The sequence below is a fragment of the Dendropsophus ebraccatus genome, chromosome 11, assembly GCF_027789765.1.
Source record: "Dendropsophus ebraccatus isolate aDenEbr1 chromosome 11, aDenEbr1.pat, whole genome shotgun sequence".
NCBI classification, from domain to species: Eukaryota; Metazoa; Chordata; class Amphibia; order Anura; family Hylidae; genus Dendropsophus; species Dendropsophus ebraccatus.
The window spans coordinates 85524124-85539975 of record NC_091464.1 but is presented as its reverse complement, the minus strand read 5'-3'; positions in this window follow the sequence as shown (position 1 = coordinate 85539975).

Below are 15852 nucleotides of genomic sequence, written 5' to 3'. Positions count from 1 at the left end.
CATAGGCTTTCTACAGCTTCAGGTTTAGCTTTCTCCGAAAGAACAGAAAAGTCTACGTGTACAGAGCACGTTATACGGAAATGGGATCGGGTAGAGGATTAGTTACAATTCCTTGAGATCCATTTGAAAACATCTGTTGTTTTCATTGCGTTTTTTCTATTATGGGTGCGTTCACACGTACAGGATCCGCAGCTGATTTGATGCCGTGTTCACTTATTTAGATCAAATCTGCTGTGGATCCGCAACAAAAAGTTCGCTGCGATACGATGTGTGTAAAGCTACCCTACATGTGTATTTTATTAAATGGGTAGCTCACAAAAAAATCTTTTGAATCAACTGGTGCCAGAAAGTGCTAGAAATTAGTAATTTACTAAAAAATCTCAAGTCTTCCAGTACTTATCAGCTGCTGTATGTCCTGCATGAAGTGGTGTATTCTATCCAGTCTGACACAGTGCTCTCTGCTGCCACCTCTGTGCATGTCAGGAACTGCCCAGTAGCAAATCCCCATAGAAAACCCCTGGCCCTGGTACCCTATCACTTATTATAAAAAATGTAGAGACTCTCTCCTACCTAAGTTTGTTTCCATGTGTAACGCCCTACTTGCTGGAAACCACCCCCTGATCAGGCCCTAGAAGCACATATTACAAATATTCCTAAAGAGGGTAAAGATCCCGAACTATGCGGCAGCTATCGCCCTATATCACTTCTGAATACAGATGTAAAATGGTGGGCAAAGATTCTGGCACATAGGGTTAGCAGATTTCTGCCCTGCCTGATTGGCCCTGAACAAATGGGCTTTATCCCAGGTAGAGAGGGAAAGTTCAATACCACTAGGGGGATATCTGACGCATTTCAAGCAAACATTTCAAAAAAGCCCTTAGTCCTTCTCGGCACAGATAGAATAAATTGGCTATTCATGCGTTACACCCTTTTAAAATTTGGTTGTAACGCCTCGAGTAGTGGATCCACTGGACCGTCACCAGCGATGGCACTAACCTCACCAGGGAGTGGAGTCTAAGGGGCCGCTGGTTTTCACCAGAGCCCGCCGCAAGGCGGGATGGACTTGCTGCGGCAGGCGACCCCCAGGTCGCTACCCCTGGCTTGGTTGCTAGTGACGGCAGGCGAGGCGTGGCAGGAGCAGTAGGCGGGAAATGGTGCTGGCAGAGGTCTGTAGGCGTAACCGCAGGTGACAGGCTGAACACAGGAGCAGTGGTGTGACAGGGGAGCAGGAACAAGGACTAGGGACCAGGTAGCGGATAGGAATCAGGAACAACGGGAAGGCAGCGGGCAAGGACTGGAGACAGGAACAAGGAACAGGGACTAAGGTCAGGAACAACAGGGGGCTGGGCCAAACGCTATGGGAAGCATGTAGAGGCTCCAACGCGAGGGACAGGGCACGCTGGGATTTATAGGAAGTGATTGGGTGCAACTACCAATTAGGGGCGGACTGGCCCTTTAAATCTGAGGCAGCCGGCGCGTGCGCGCCCTAGGAGGCGGGGACGCGCGCGCCGGACGGCACAGACGGAGACAGGAGCGGAGGAGAGGTGAGGCGCCCCCAGGGGCCGAACTAGCAGCAGCGCCGGGTCCCTGCACAAGGACCCAGGCGGCTGCATGGGGCAGGAGGAGGTCGCGGCGGCGGCCCGGAACACGGGCCGCGGCCGTGACAGTACCCCCCCCCCCCTTTGACCTCCCCCTCTTTCTTGCCTGCAGATGGAGGCATCAGGCAAATCTTGGTATTCCGCCGGTAGGCCGGACAAAGGCTTGGCGGGCTCGGGTGACAACATAGAGTACTTGGGCTGAGGTGAACAGTCCTGACCCCAACTGAGAATCTTCCCGGTTCTCCAGTCCAGCTTAGGGGCATGTAATTGCAGCCAAGGGAGTCCCAGGAGGATGGTGGAAGAAGAATGGGGCAGGACGTAGAAGGAGATCTTTTCCAGATGTGAAGTGCCCACCTGGAGGACTAGAGGTGCGGTCTGGTAGTGCACATGATTGGTAAGAATCTCGCCCGTGACCGAGGAGATAGTCAGGGGTCTGGCTAGTGGGGTCACGGGTAGCCGCCATCTCTGGACCAATGTAGCTGCAATAAAATTGCCTGCTGACCCAGAATCGAGAAAGGCAGTAGTCTGGAGAGTTTGTCCTGAGGGTGTCTGGATGGAAACTGGCACTGACAACTTTGGAGAGGTGGCATTCACACTCAGGGAGACCTCTCCCACCGGACCTAGGTGCTGGAGTTTCCCGGACGCTTGAGGACGTTGGGGACATCTCAGCCGAAAGTGATCCGAACCACCGCAGTAGAGGCAGAGATTCAGCTCCAGACGACGAATTCTTTCATCAGGCGTCAGGTGAGCCCGTTCCATCTGCATAGGAATCTCAGGAGTCGACTGGGACTCCGGAACGTCAGGATTCTGGAAGACCGGCGCCAGCTGGTGATGGCGACGGGACAGGCCTAGTCGCCGTTCATGCCAGACCTCCTCCTCTCTCTCAGAAAAACGAGTATTGACCCTGGTGGCCAGTAGGATCAGGGCTACAGACTAAAAAATTTACCTAGGAGCCATTGGCTCCTAACCTGAAAAATTTAGGCGCCAAATAGAATATTTGGTCGCCAACATTTTAAACCATGTAAAATTAATGTTATGTTACATGGGACTTACTGTGTGCAGAGGCCACGGCAGCCTCCTCCTCCTCCTCCTCCTTTAGATTCTCTCTTTTCTTAGTTTGAAAATGTTCAACATGGAAACTTGCAACCTGACAACCATACACAGTCTGACAACCACATACAGTCTGACAACCATATACAGTCTGACTCAGTACTTCAGCTTCACTTGGCTAGCCTTTTAATGAGGCTTACTCTTCTGAACTTGAACTTAAAGGGAACCTGTTGACCCCCGTGCCAGGGTGACAGGCTCCCAACCCCCCCGTTAGAGCCCCCTATACTCACCTCATTGCGCCGGATCCCGCTTCTGAAGATGGTCGGGTCACGGAGATCTCAGCCGCTGCAGCCCGGCGTGCGCTGAGAGATGAGTCCAACGCTCAGAGAATGACAGGAGAGTCCAGCGCTCCGTCATTCTCTATGAGTGTTGGACTCATCTCTCAGTGTGTGCGCCGGGCTGCAGCGGCTGAGATCTCCGTGACCCGACCATCTTCAGAAGCGGGATCCGGCGCGATGAGGTGAGTATAGGGGGCTCTAACGGGGGGTTGGGAGCCTGTCACCCCGGCACCGGGGGTGACAGGTTCCCTTTAAAAGCTTGCAACAGTCTATACATACTGAGCTAGACTTATGACTGCAGCCATAGTGACCCCCCACAAGATGAGTATATAGATAGATATATCTCTCACCTAGTGACTAATGCAAGTGACCCCCTACAATACAGACACCTGATAATAATTGTGCATATATCTATCTCCCAGTGTCTGCAGCCAGTTTGCCCTACACTTATAGATGGCCCCCTCCCCTTATAGATGACCCCCTCCTCCCCCCCATTATAGATGCCCCCTCTCCCCCCCATTATAGATGCCCCCTCTCCCCCCCCCATTATAGATGCCCCCTCTTCTCCCCCCCTTATAGATGACCCCCTCTACCCCCATTATAGATGCCCCCTCCTCCCCCCCATTATAGATGCCCCCTCCTCCCCCCCATTATAGATGCCCCCTCTCCCCCCCCATTATAGATGCCCCCTCTTCTCCCCCCTTTATAGATACCCCCTCCCCTTATAGATAGCCCCCTCTCCCCCCCTTGAACATGGCCCCTCTTCTCCCCCCATTATAGATGCCCCCCCTTCTCTTCCCCCCATTATAGATGCCCCCCCTTCTCTTCCCCCCATTATAGATGCCCCCCCTTCTCTTCCCCCCATTATAGATGCCCCCCCTTCTCTTCCCCCCATTATAGATGCCCCCCCTTCTCTTCCCCCCATTATAGATGCCCCCCCTTCTCTTCCCCCCATTATAGATGCCCCCCCTTCTCTTCCCCCCATTATAGATGCCCCCCCCTCCTCCTCTATGCTAAGCAGTATTTAAAAAAAAACAAACACACAAACTCACCTGACAACCCGCTCCCCCGGCGATCCTCTTGTTCTTCAGGCGCTGTCCCCGGCTGATGCGCGGCTGCCGGGGGTGTCCCGTGCTATCCCCGGCAGCGCGGCGCGTCAGTGAGCTCTCTGTACGCCGGGGCTGTGACTTCTGACACAGGAAGCGTCTCTGACGTGCGCTTCCTGTGCCGGAAGTCAGGGCCCCAGGCAGCTCACTGATGCGCCGCGCTGCCGGGGATAGGACGGGACACCCCCGGCAGCCGCGCATCAGCCGGGGACCGGACTTAGAGACAGCGCGCCGCCGCCGGGGCCAGTCGCAAATGGCGCCCAGATTAATAAATCTGGGCGCCATTTGCAAAATATTAGTCGCATTGGCGACCATTTTGGTCGCCATCTGGAGCCCTGAGGATGAGTTCGTTCAGGGAGGTAGGTGGGTCTCGGGCGGAAAGCACGTCTCTCACCCGACTGGACAGCCCCTTCTTGAAGGTGGCTATTAGAGCGGCCTCATTCCAGTCTAATTCTGCCGCCAGGGTGCGGAACTGGATGTCGTAGTCACCAACAGAGGAAGTTCCTTGGGATAGGTTGAGGAGAGCAGTCTCAGCCGAAGACGCACGGGCAGGTTCCTCAAAGACAGAGCGGAACTCGGCCAGGAAAATTCGGAGATTAGCAGCCACAGGATCATCACGGTCCCACAGTGGTGTGGCCCAGGCCAGAGCTCTACCTTCCAATAGGCTGATGATGAAAGCCACTTTAGAGCGCTCGGTGGCAAACTGACTGCTTAGAAGTTCGATATGCATGGTGCATTGGGTCAGGAATCCTCTGCACAACTTGGAGTCACCAGAGTATTTACTTGGGAGAGCCAGTCGAAGTGTAGAAAAAGCAGCAGGAGGTGGTGAGCGCTGGGCTGTTGTATGCTGCTGTAAGGCGGCAGTGAGTTGCTGGATCTGCTGCGACTGTTGCTGGATTTGTTGCGCCTGTTGGGCGACCACTCGGGCTATGTCACGGATATCAGGCACCTCGCCGGGATCCATGGTTGGAGCCTACTGTAATGCCTGGAGTAGTGGATCCACTGGACCGTCACCAGCGATGGCACTAACCTCACCAGGGAGCGGAGTCTAAGGGGCCGCTGGTCTTCACCAGAGCCCGCCGCAAGGCGGGATGGACTTGCTGCGGCAGGCGACCCCCAGGTCGCTACCTCTGGCTTGGTTGCTAGTGACGGCAGGCGAGGCGTGGCAGGAGCAGTAGGCGGGAGATGGTGCTGGCAGAGGTCTGTAGGCGTAACCGCAGGTGACAGGCTGAACACAGGAGCAGTGGTGTAACAGGGGAGCAGGAACAAGGACTAGGGACCAGGTAGCGGATAGGAATCAGGAACAACGGGAAGGCAGCGGGCAAGGACTAGGGACAAGGACTGGAGACAGGAACAAGGAACAGGGACTAAGGTCAGGAACAACAGGCGGCTGGGCCAAACTCTATGGGAAGCATGTAGAGGCTCCAACGCGAGGGACAGGGCACGCTGGGATTTATAGGAAGTGATTGGGTGCAACTACCAATTAGGGGCGGACTGGCCCTTTAAATCTGAGACAGCCGGCGCGCGCGCCCTAGGAGGCGGGGACGCGCGCGCCGGCCGGCACAGACGGAGACAGGAGCGGAGGAGAGGTGAGGCGCCCCCAGGGGCCGAACTAGCAGCAGCGCCGAGTCCCTGCACAAGGACCCCGGCGGCTGCATGGGGCAGGAGGAGGTTGCGGCGGTGGCCCGGAACACGGGTCGCCGCCGCGCCGTGACATTGGTTTTCCCCCTGCATTTGTAGAAGCAATTTTCTCACTTTACTCCCATCCCCGGGCTAAAATTAGAATCAATGGCACCCTTTCCCCTTTTTAATTACAAATGGAACCCGTCAGGGCTGCCCCCTTTCCCCCTCTTTATTTATCTTAGTAATAGAAACACTAATACAAACTATTCGTTCAGATCCTCGGGTCACGGGATTAAAGGGGTACTCCAGCAGGGGGGGCATTTTTTTCCTGGGACCGGGGAGGAGGTGGCTCACCTCCCCGGTTCCAGCGGCGGGTCCTGCATCGCGGCGCTCCGGTCCCTGGTTCCCGGCCGCTTCCTGGTGTCTGACGCGGGCCCGAGACAATACATCTCAGGTCCGCTCAGCCAGCCAGTGACAGAGACGGGATCTGAGCGGACTTGAATCAGATCCCGCCTCCGTCACTGACTGGCTGAGCGGACCTGAGACGTCATGTCACGGGCCCGCGTCAGACACAAGGAAGTGGCTGGGGACCAGAGAGCCGCGATGCAGGACCCGCCGCTGGAAACAGTGAGGTGAGTGGACGTCGTTTGCCTTAGCCACCTCCTCCCCGGTCCCAGGAAAAAAAATGCCCCCCGTTGCTGGAGTACCCCTTTAAGAATAGGATCTTATGAACACATCAGGGCTGCATTATATATCTTCCTAGATTAGACTGTTCTGGACAGTTCCTGACATGGACAGAGGTGGCAGCAGAGAGCACTGTGTCAGACTGAAGAGAATACACCACTTCCTGCAGGACATACAGCAGCTGATAAGTAATGAAATATTTTTAAATAGAAATAAATTACAAAATTCTGGTACTTTGTGACACCAGTTGATTTGAAAGATTTATTTATTTTTGTGGAGATAACGTCAACTATTCAGCTTGCGGTAAAAATAACAGGTTTTTTAGAACCCATGATACCTGGAACTGAGGATTCTGTGCTCTGGGTAGTTTCAGCAGCGGTATACTGTATACTGACAGCTGATCTCCCACAATGCCAGTGTGGGAGCGCAGCATTTACATATTCTGTACAAACCTAGAGAAAGAGGAGTGGCTGCACCTCACACCTATGGCTGACACAAATGCCTCTCGGCTACATTTATAAACCAACGCCGGGATGTTGGTATATAACTTGATCAAACTATATTGCCCCATGTACCGTGTGCAGGTCTCCTGGCCCACATGAGTCCCTACTCTAAAACAACACTGTGCCGCTCAGCGACTGCCAGCCCCGCAAAGCAAGCGACAACAGGGGAGGGGGGGGGGCTCAGAATTGCCCTGCTACCCCACTGTCACAGAACCAAACCCCATGTAAGACCCATGTGACCCCAATTAGCAGAAAGCACCTGTGCTCATATGGTAAGTACCTCCTCTTTCTCCCATTCTACCTGCTGGTGCATTGGTGAGTGGTAACACCTTGTTCACACCTGTGTTGCTGGGCGCCTGCCTCCTCCACTGGCGGCACTTGTGTGTGGGGGGGCACATGGGGTTTGGTCCTGTGACAGTGGGGTTGCAGGGCCATTCTGTGCCCCCCCCCCCTCCCTGCTTGCGCTTGCTTTGCAGATTGGCGGTCTCGTGTGCCAGAAGACCAGCACGTGGTACATGGGGCAATATGATTTGAACAAATTATATACCAACATTCTGGCGTTGGTTTTTAAATATAGCTGAGAGGCACTAATGTAAGCCATAGGTGTGAGGTGCAGCAACTCCAATAAGGCCCATTAGTGACCTCCCTATAAAGGCTTATTGGTGATCACTAAGGGGTTAAATGCTATAAAGAAGCATATGGAAAAATGTTTTCGGCGTTCAGGTGGATATCCCAAGCAAAATACTGCGGCACTCCAATTGTAGTGAAAATTTCAAAGTGGTTTATTCAGCCCATATAACAGGTAATGCGACGTTTCAGCTCTGACAATGAGCGCTTTTCTCAAGCATGTGAACACATCTAACACACAGGTGTATTTATACAAGTCAAAGTGCAAATTAATTAAATGGCAATCATCATCAAACTGTGCAAAAAATTAGTGCTATAGTGCAATATAAGGTCTGATAAATATTGGGCCAGACAATAAATATATATTGTACAAAGTGAAAGATGAATATTGTTGCAAAAAGGAAGTGTACATAATAAGATCTATAAATACATTCAAATTAACTAATTCAGAGCAGCTGGGTGTTATGGTACTTTTACACGGAGCGTAATTCGCCCGATCGTACGATTAACGATTTTGAATGAACGATGTTTTTTTTATAACGATCAGCATTTAGACGTAACGATACATCGTACGGAAAAATCGTTTTGCGATCGCTTAAGCCTATCTCACACATAGGTGAAATCGTTGAAAGACTGTTTACACTGAACGATCTGCGAATTTTTTGCGAACGATCCACGATGATTTGAGAACATGTTGAAAGATCAAAATGAACGATTTCTCGTTTGTCGCTTGATCGTTCGCTGCGTTTACACGTACGATTATCGTTCGAATTCGATCGTTATCGTGCAAATTCAAACGATAAATCGTTCCGACCATTACTCACCAAGCGCCATCAGTACAACAATGAAAACTGGGCATCTGGGCATGCGCACTAGTCCATCTCCTGGAACGCAAGGTCCTCCATGTTAGAGCGACTATCATGAACACCCATCATCCTGCGAACCAATGGTACTTATGCTCAAGTCTGACGTGCTGGATAATGGGGCAGGTTAGAGCTGTCAGTCCGAAGTGTATGCAGAAACTCATAAATAGATGGTGTGAACAGTCACTTAACCCCTTAACGACAAAGGGCGTATATTTACGCCCTATTGCCGGTAAGGACGTTCAGAGCGGGGCCGCGCGGGCTTGTAGCCCGGGACCGCAGGTATTAGCGGGCACGGTCCGATCGGCGTGCCCGCTAATATAGTAATCAGATGCAGCTGTCAAACATGACAGCTGCATCCGATTACCAGATTCAGCCGTTCCCTGGTGTCTAGTGGAGGGATGTTATCCCGGAGGAGCGATCTCCGTAACTGAAGCCGGCCAGGGACTGCTCCAAGATGGCGCCTTCCCCGGCTCGGCACTCGTTTGTTATCGGCTGCAGCAGCCGAAAGCAAACGAGTGCCGATCTCATTGATCTTTGCTGTATATCTTTACAGCAAAGATCTCAATGAGAGATCAAAGTGTATATACTAGAAGTACCCCAGGGGGAATAACCCTAACCCCAGGGGGAATAACCCTAACCCCAGGGGGGAATAACCCTAACCTCAAGGGGGCTTCTAGTATATGTGTAAAAAAAAAAAAAAAAGTGTTGTTATAAGTAAAAAGCCCCCTCCCCTAATAAAAGTCTGAATCACCCCCCTTTTTCCAGGTTATAAATAAAAGTAAATAAATAAAAATGTTTGGTATCGCCGCGTGCATAATCGCCCAAACTATTAATTTATCACATTCCTGATCTCGTACGGTAAACGGCGTCAGCGCAAAAAAATCCCAAAGTGCAAAATTGCGCATTTTTGGTCGCATCAAATCCAGAAAAATTGTAATAATGATGAAAAAGTCGTATATGTGCAATCAAGGTACCGATAGAAAGAACACATCATGGCGCAAAAAATGACACCTCACACAGCCCCATAGACCAAAGGATAAAAGCGCTATAAGCCTGGGAATGGAGCGGTTTTAAGTGACATACACTCACCGGCCACTTTATTAGGTACACCTGTCCAACTGCACGTTACCACTTAATTTCTAATCAGCCAATCACATGGCGGCAACTCAGTGCATTTAGGCATGTAGACATGGTCAATACAATCTCCTGCAGTTCAAACCGAGCATCAGTATGGGGAAGAAAGGTGATTTGAGTGCCTTTGAACGTGGCATGGTTGTTGGTGCCAGAAGGGCTGGTCTGAGTATTTCAGAAACTGCTGATCTACTGGGATTTTCACGCACAACCATCTCTAGGGTTTACAGAGAATGGTCCGAAAAAGAAAAAACATCCAGTGAGCGGCAGTTCTGTGGGCGGAAATGCCTTGTTGATGCCAGAGGTCAGAGGAGAATGGGCAGACTGGTTCGAGCTGATAGAAAGGCAACAGTGACTCAAATAGCCAACCGTTACAACCAAGGTAGGCAGAAGAGCATCTCTGAACGCACAGTATGCCCAACTTTGAGGCAGATGGGCTACAGCAGCAGAAGACCACACCGGGTGCCACTCCGCTCAGCTAAGAACAGGAAACTGAGGCTACAATTTGCACAAGCTCGTCGAAATTGGACAGTAGAAGATTGGAAAAACGTTGCCTGGTCTGATGAGTCTCGATTTCTGCTGCGACATCCGGATGGTAGGGTCAGAATTTGGCGTCAAAAACATGAAAGCATGGATCCATCCTGCCTTGTATCAACGGTTCAGGCTGGTGGTGGTGGTGTCATGGTGTGGGGAATATTTTCTTGGCACTCTTTGGGCCCCTTGGTACCAATTGAGCATCGTTGCAACGCCACAGCCTACCTGAGTATTGTTGCTGACCATGTCCATCCCTTTATGACCACAATGTACCCAACATCTGATGGCTACTTTCAGCAGGATAATGCGCCATGTCATAAAGCTAGAATCATCTCAGACTGGTTTCTTGAACATGACAATGAGTTCACTGTACTCAAATGGCCTCCACAGTCACCAGATCTCAATCCAATAGAGCATCTTTGGGATGTGGTGAAACGGGAGATTCGCAACATGGATGGGCAGCCGACAAATCTGCGGCAACTGTGTGATGCCATCATGTCAATATGGACCAAAATCTCTGAGGAAGCTTCCAGCACCTTGTTGTATCTATGCCACGAAGAATTGAGGCAGTTCTGAAGGCAAAAGGGGGTCCAACCCGTTACTAGCATGGTGTACCTAATAAAGTGGCCGGTGAGTGTATATTTGTTGACAATGGTTTGAATTTTTTATAGGCCATCAGATACAATATAAGTTATACATTTTACATATCGTTTTAATCGTAACGACTTGAGGAACATGCATAACAAGTCAGTTTTACCCCAGGGCGAATGGCGTAAAAACACATTTCCCCCAAATAAACAAAATGCGTTTTTTTTTTCAATTTCACCACACTGAATTTTTTTCTGGTTTCGCAGTATACTTTATGAAAAAATTCAGCCTGTCATTGCAAAGTACAATTAGTGGCGCAAAAAGGGCTCATGTGGGTCTCTAAGTGGAAAAATGCAAGTGCTATGGCCTTTTAAGCACAAGGAGGAAAAAACGAAAACGCAAAAATCGAAATTGGCTCTGTCCTTAAGGGGTTAATCATTCATACTAAGATCGCTACCACTAAAGCTCACCAATTAACATGGGGTGCAGGGATCGACTCCGGCACTGGAGTCGTTCCACTGACATCAGTGTATTGGCTCCCCTCGGACATAGTCCCAGATAGAATCATATCACTGACCCCCATGGGGGCTATAGGGCGGTGCGTCTTAAATCATACATACTACACAATATAGTTTCTGACGGCAACAAGTGAAAATAAACTATGTGAATATACTGATATCAAGCCTCTCACGGGCAGCGATGCACAATGCAGGAAAATTACTGATAATCTGTCTTGGTGATTGCCCGGTGTGTGCTCTGAAGAAATTGCTTATATCTGAAAATCTGAAAAAATATCTGAAAAAAATGAGAAAAAAATAGGATAAGTTTCAGAGTAAATAAAATATAGACATGTTCATTAAAGGGGTAGTGCGGCGCTCAGAAATTATTCACAGAATAACACACATTACAAAGTAATACAACTTTGTAATGTATGTTATGTCTGTGAATCGCCCCGTTCCCCGTGTCCCACCACACCCACCCGTGTACCCGGAAGTGTGGTGCATTATACATTACCTGATCCGTGTCGAGGGCCGGCCGCCATCTTGTGCCAAACGTCATCTTCGGACGGCAGAGTCGCTGCCGCCCGTCCCCCCTCCGCCGCGTCACAACTGTGCTCAGCCGCGATTGGCTGAGCACAGTTATGCTCAGCCAATCGCGGCTGAGCGGCTGATGACATGTTCTTAAATCGTTGTTCGTCATTCGCAAAAAATTTGCGGATCGTTCCGTGTAAACAGTCGTTCACCGATTTTTCCTATGTGCGAGATAGGCTTTAGCGATCGCAAAACGATTTTTCTGTACGATATATTGTTCCGTCTAAGTTCTGATTGTTATAAAAAAAAATTGTTACTTCAAAATCGTTAATCATACGATCGGGCGAATTATCGTTCCGTGTAAATGCAGCATTTGTTGAGGACATTTGCTTTTAATGTTTGCAATTTGAAAATCCATGACAGTTCTCTCTTTTTTAGCATGGCATGACGATCACCCCCTCCTTGTAGTGGGGGGACCCGATCAATAATCATTACCCGGAGATCACTCTCTTTGTGTTGGCCTTCTGAGAAGTGCTTCAAAACCGCTAAGTCTAACCTGTTTTTACGTATCGTGTAACGATGTTGGGTTAACCTTGTTTTCAGGTTGTAAGTTGTCTCCCCTACATACAGGAGATTGCAGGGACATGACAGTACATATATGATCCAGTCTGAGCTGCAATTTAAAAATAGTTTGATCTTAAATGTTTCTCTTGTTCTGGGATGTGTGAAATGTGATCCTTTTTGTGTTTAATTATCCAATGTTTGTTGACAATTTTTGCAATATCCTTACTCTGTGAATTGTAAGTGGTCACTAATGGAATCCTAGAACTGGATTTATCGTGTTGTCTCGTGGTAAGAAGTGTTTCTCTGTCCATATTAGATGCTGAAGTGATATGTGTTTTCACTAAATTCATGGGATATCCTCTTTCCAAAAAGTTGTTCGCTAGTTTCTGTATTGCCCTGTCCCTGGAGCTGACATCCTGCACAATTCTGTTTGCCCTCATAAACTGACTCTTGGGAAGATTGCGGATCATGTTAGTAGGGTGGTTGGAGGTGTAATGGAGGAGTGTGTTCCTATCGGTCTCCTTGGTGTATAGATCAGTTTTTAGTGTATAACCATCCTTGTACACCACAGTGTCTAGGAATGTCACTCGCTCACGTGATTGTGTAATGGTGAATTTGATGTCCTCATCAATTAAGTTTAAATACTCCCAGAAAGCCAAAAGTTCATTTTTAGTGCCGTCCCAGATGAGGAAGACGTCGTCTATGAATCTCCACCAGCCAAGTAATTTACTGGCATAGTGGGACCCATACACGCACTCCTCCTCCATCTAGGCGACAAACGAGACAAATTCCGTGATATAAATCAAGCAATTTCTTCAGAGCACACCGGGCAATCACCAAGACAGATCATCAGTAATTTTCCTGCATTGTGCATCGCTGCCCGTGAGAGGCCTGATATCAGTATATTCACATAGTTTATTTTCACTTGTTGCCGTCAGAAACTATATTGTGTAGTATGTATGATTTAAGACGCACCGCCCTATAGCCCCCATGGGGGTCAGTGATATGATTCTATCTGGGACTATGTCCGAGGGGAGCCAATACACTGATGTCAGTGGAATGACTCCAGTGCCGGAGTCGATCCCTGCACCCCATGTTAATTGGTGAGCTTTATGCTGCGTCTACACGTAACGATTATAGTGCGAATTTGCGCGATAACGAATTCGAACGATAATCGTACGTGTCATCGCAGAGAGCGATCAAACGACGAACGAGAAATCATTCATTTTGATCTTTGAACATGTTCTCAAATCGTCATTGATCGTTCGCAAAAAATTCACAGATCGTTCCGTGTGAATAGTCGTTCACCGATTTAACCAATGTGTGAGATAGGCTTAAGCGATCGCAAAATGATCGCAAAACAAATTTTCCGTATGGTATATCGTACCGTCTAAACGGTGATCGTTATGAGAAAAAAATCGTTACTTCGACATTGTTAATTGTACGATAGGGCCAATTATCGTTTCGTGTAAACGCAGCATTAGTGGTAGCAATCTTAGTATGAATGATTAAGTGACTGTTCACACCATCTATTTATGAGTTTCTGCATACACTTCGGACTGACGGCTCTAACCTGCCCCCTTATCCAGCACGTCAGACTTGAGCATAAGTACCATTGGTTCGCAGGATGATGGGCGTTCATGATAGTCGCTCTAACATGGAGGACCTAGCGTTCCAGGAGATGGACTAGTGCGCATGCCCAGATGCGTACTACAATGCTATGCGGCCCAAGACAGCGTGCGTTCCACAGCCACCATTCATGAACATGGTCTCTCACCAGCAGTGCTGTTTAACAGTTGTTTTCATTGTTGTACTGATGGCGCTTGGTGAGTGACACCCAGCTGCTCTGAATTAGTTAATTTGAATGTATTTATAGATCTTATTATGTACACTTCCTTTTTGCAACAATATTTATCTTTCACTTTGTACAATATGTATTTATTGTCTGGCCCAATATTTATCAGACCTTATATTGCACTATAGCACTATTTTTTTTTGCACAGTTTGATGATGATTGCCATTTAATTAATTTGCACTTTGACTTGTATAAATACACCTGTGTGTTAGATGTGTTCACATGCTTGAGAAAAGCGCTCATTGTCAGAGCTGAAACGTCGCATTACCTGTTATATGGATTGAATAAACCACTTTGAAATTTTCACTACAATTGGAGTGCCGCAGTATTTTGCTTGGGATATATATATATATATATATATATATATATATATATATATATATATATATATATTATCTTTGCACATATTAGCATTAGAATAGAAATTTCACTTGGGACCGTAATGCAAATCACATAAGAAATCATTGAAATGCAGAAAATTGGTTCCCCACCCCCAAAATAATAAAAAAAATTTTATTCTGAATAACATGTAAAACAGATAAAACAAACAATGAGAAACAGCTGAATATGTTATACTATAAGTTACTGTACAGTATAGCAATCAGCATGTGGAGTATAATGTATAGTAACTGCGTAAACTTGAAAAAACAGCAGCAGCTTGTAGATACAGGATGGAACTGCAGATCCACAAAATGCAGCAGCGTAGTACAAAAGGCTAGAATGGAGAAGCAGGGCTGCTGTCAGAGGTCTGTGTGGTCACATGACAGCAATCGGAAAGGGGGGGGGGCTTGTTCATCTCGGACCAATCAGGAAGTGAGAATCAGAGCTGTGCAGGACAGTGGCAGAAACTTATATATACAGCAGTGTGTATAGCTGAGTGTAAGGGCAAGCACATTATAGCAGTAGTGTGTATAGCTGAGTGTAAGTGCAGGCACATTATAGCAGCAATATATATAGCTAAGTGTAAGTGCAGGCACGTTTATAGCAGTAGTGTGTATAGCTGAGTGTAAGTGCAGGCACATTATAGCAGCAATGTATATAGCTGAGTGTAAGTGCAGGAACATTATAGCAGAAATGGAGAGAATGGGAAACACAAGGGCTGACAGAGACTGCAGGGAGCATGAAGGAATGAGCAGGGCAGATGTGGGCACATACATGCAGCACTCTTTGTCCGGGGAGACAGATTCCGCCTTCGGTCCAAAAATTGAACCTGTGTATTCTTTGGACGGACGGCGGAATCCACCCGTGCATAGAATAGAGTCTATGACACGGGAGGAGACGCGCGCTGCCGCCAGAGTCCGCATGCGGGTGCAAGCTGCAGAATCCGCAAAGGGTTTTCCATCGCGATTCCGTAGTGTGCACATACCCTATAGCAGGGAGGTGTTCGGGAGCTTTTTGTTGTATTTCTTATCAAACTCAAGTACACAACTTCATCCTATGTAATTCCAAAATCAGCCACTAGATGTCACTCTTATCATTGTTATTTTATTGGCCATTTCTTCCCACTGTAGAAGTTGGTGGCAAATTGTAGCATTGTATGCAAAATGCATACTGCGTACTAGGATGTGCCGACCTTTCCTTGACAGATGATATTGTGTATGTTGAAATTTCTACACACACCTGACCCTTTGTATTTATGAGATAACTGAGCATGCATGAGTGTTGGGTTGATGGCTATAGTTGTCACATATCCATGCGATACTGTTAGTTCAGGCCAGGACTTGTGGTCTGTAATGATCCTTTCAATTGGTATG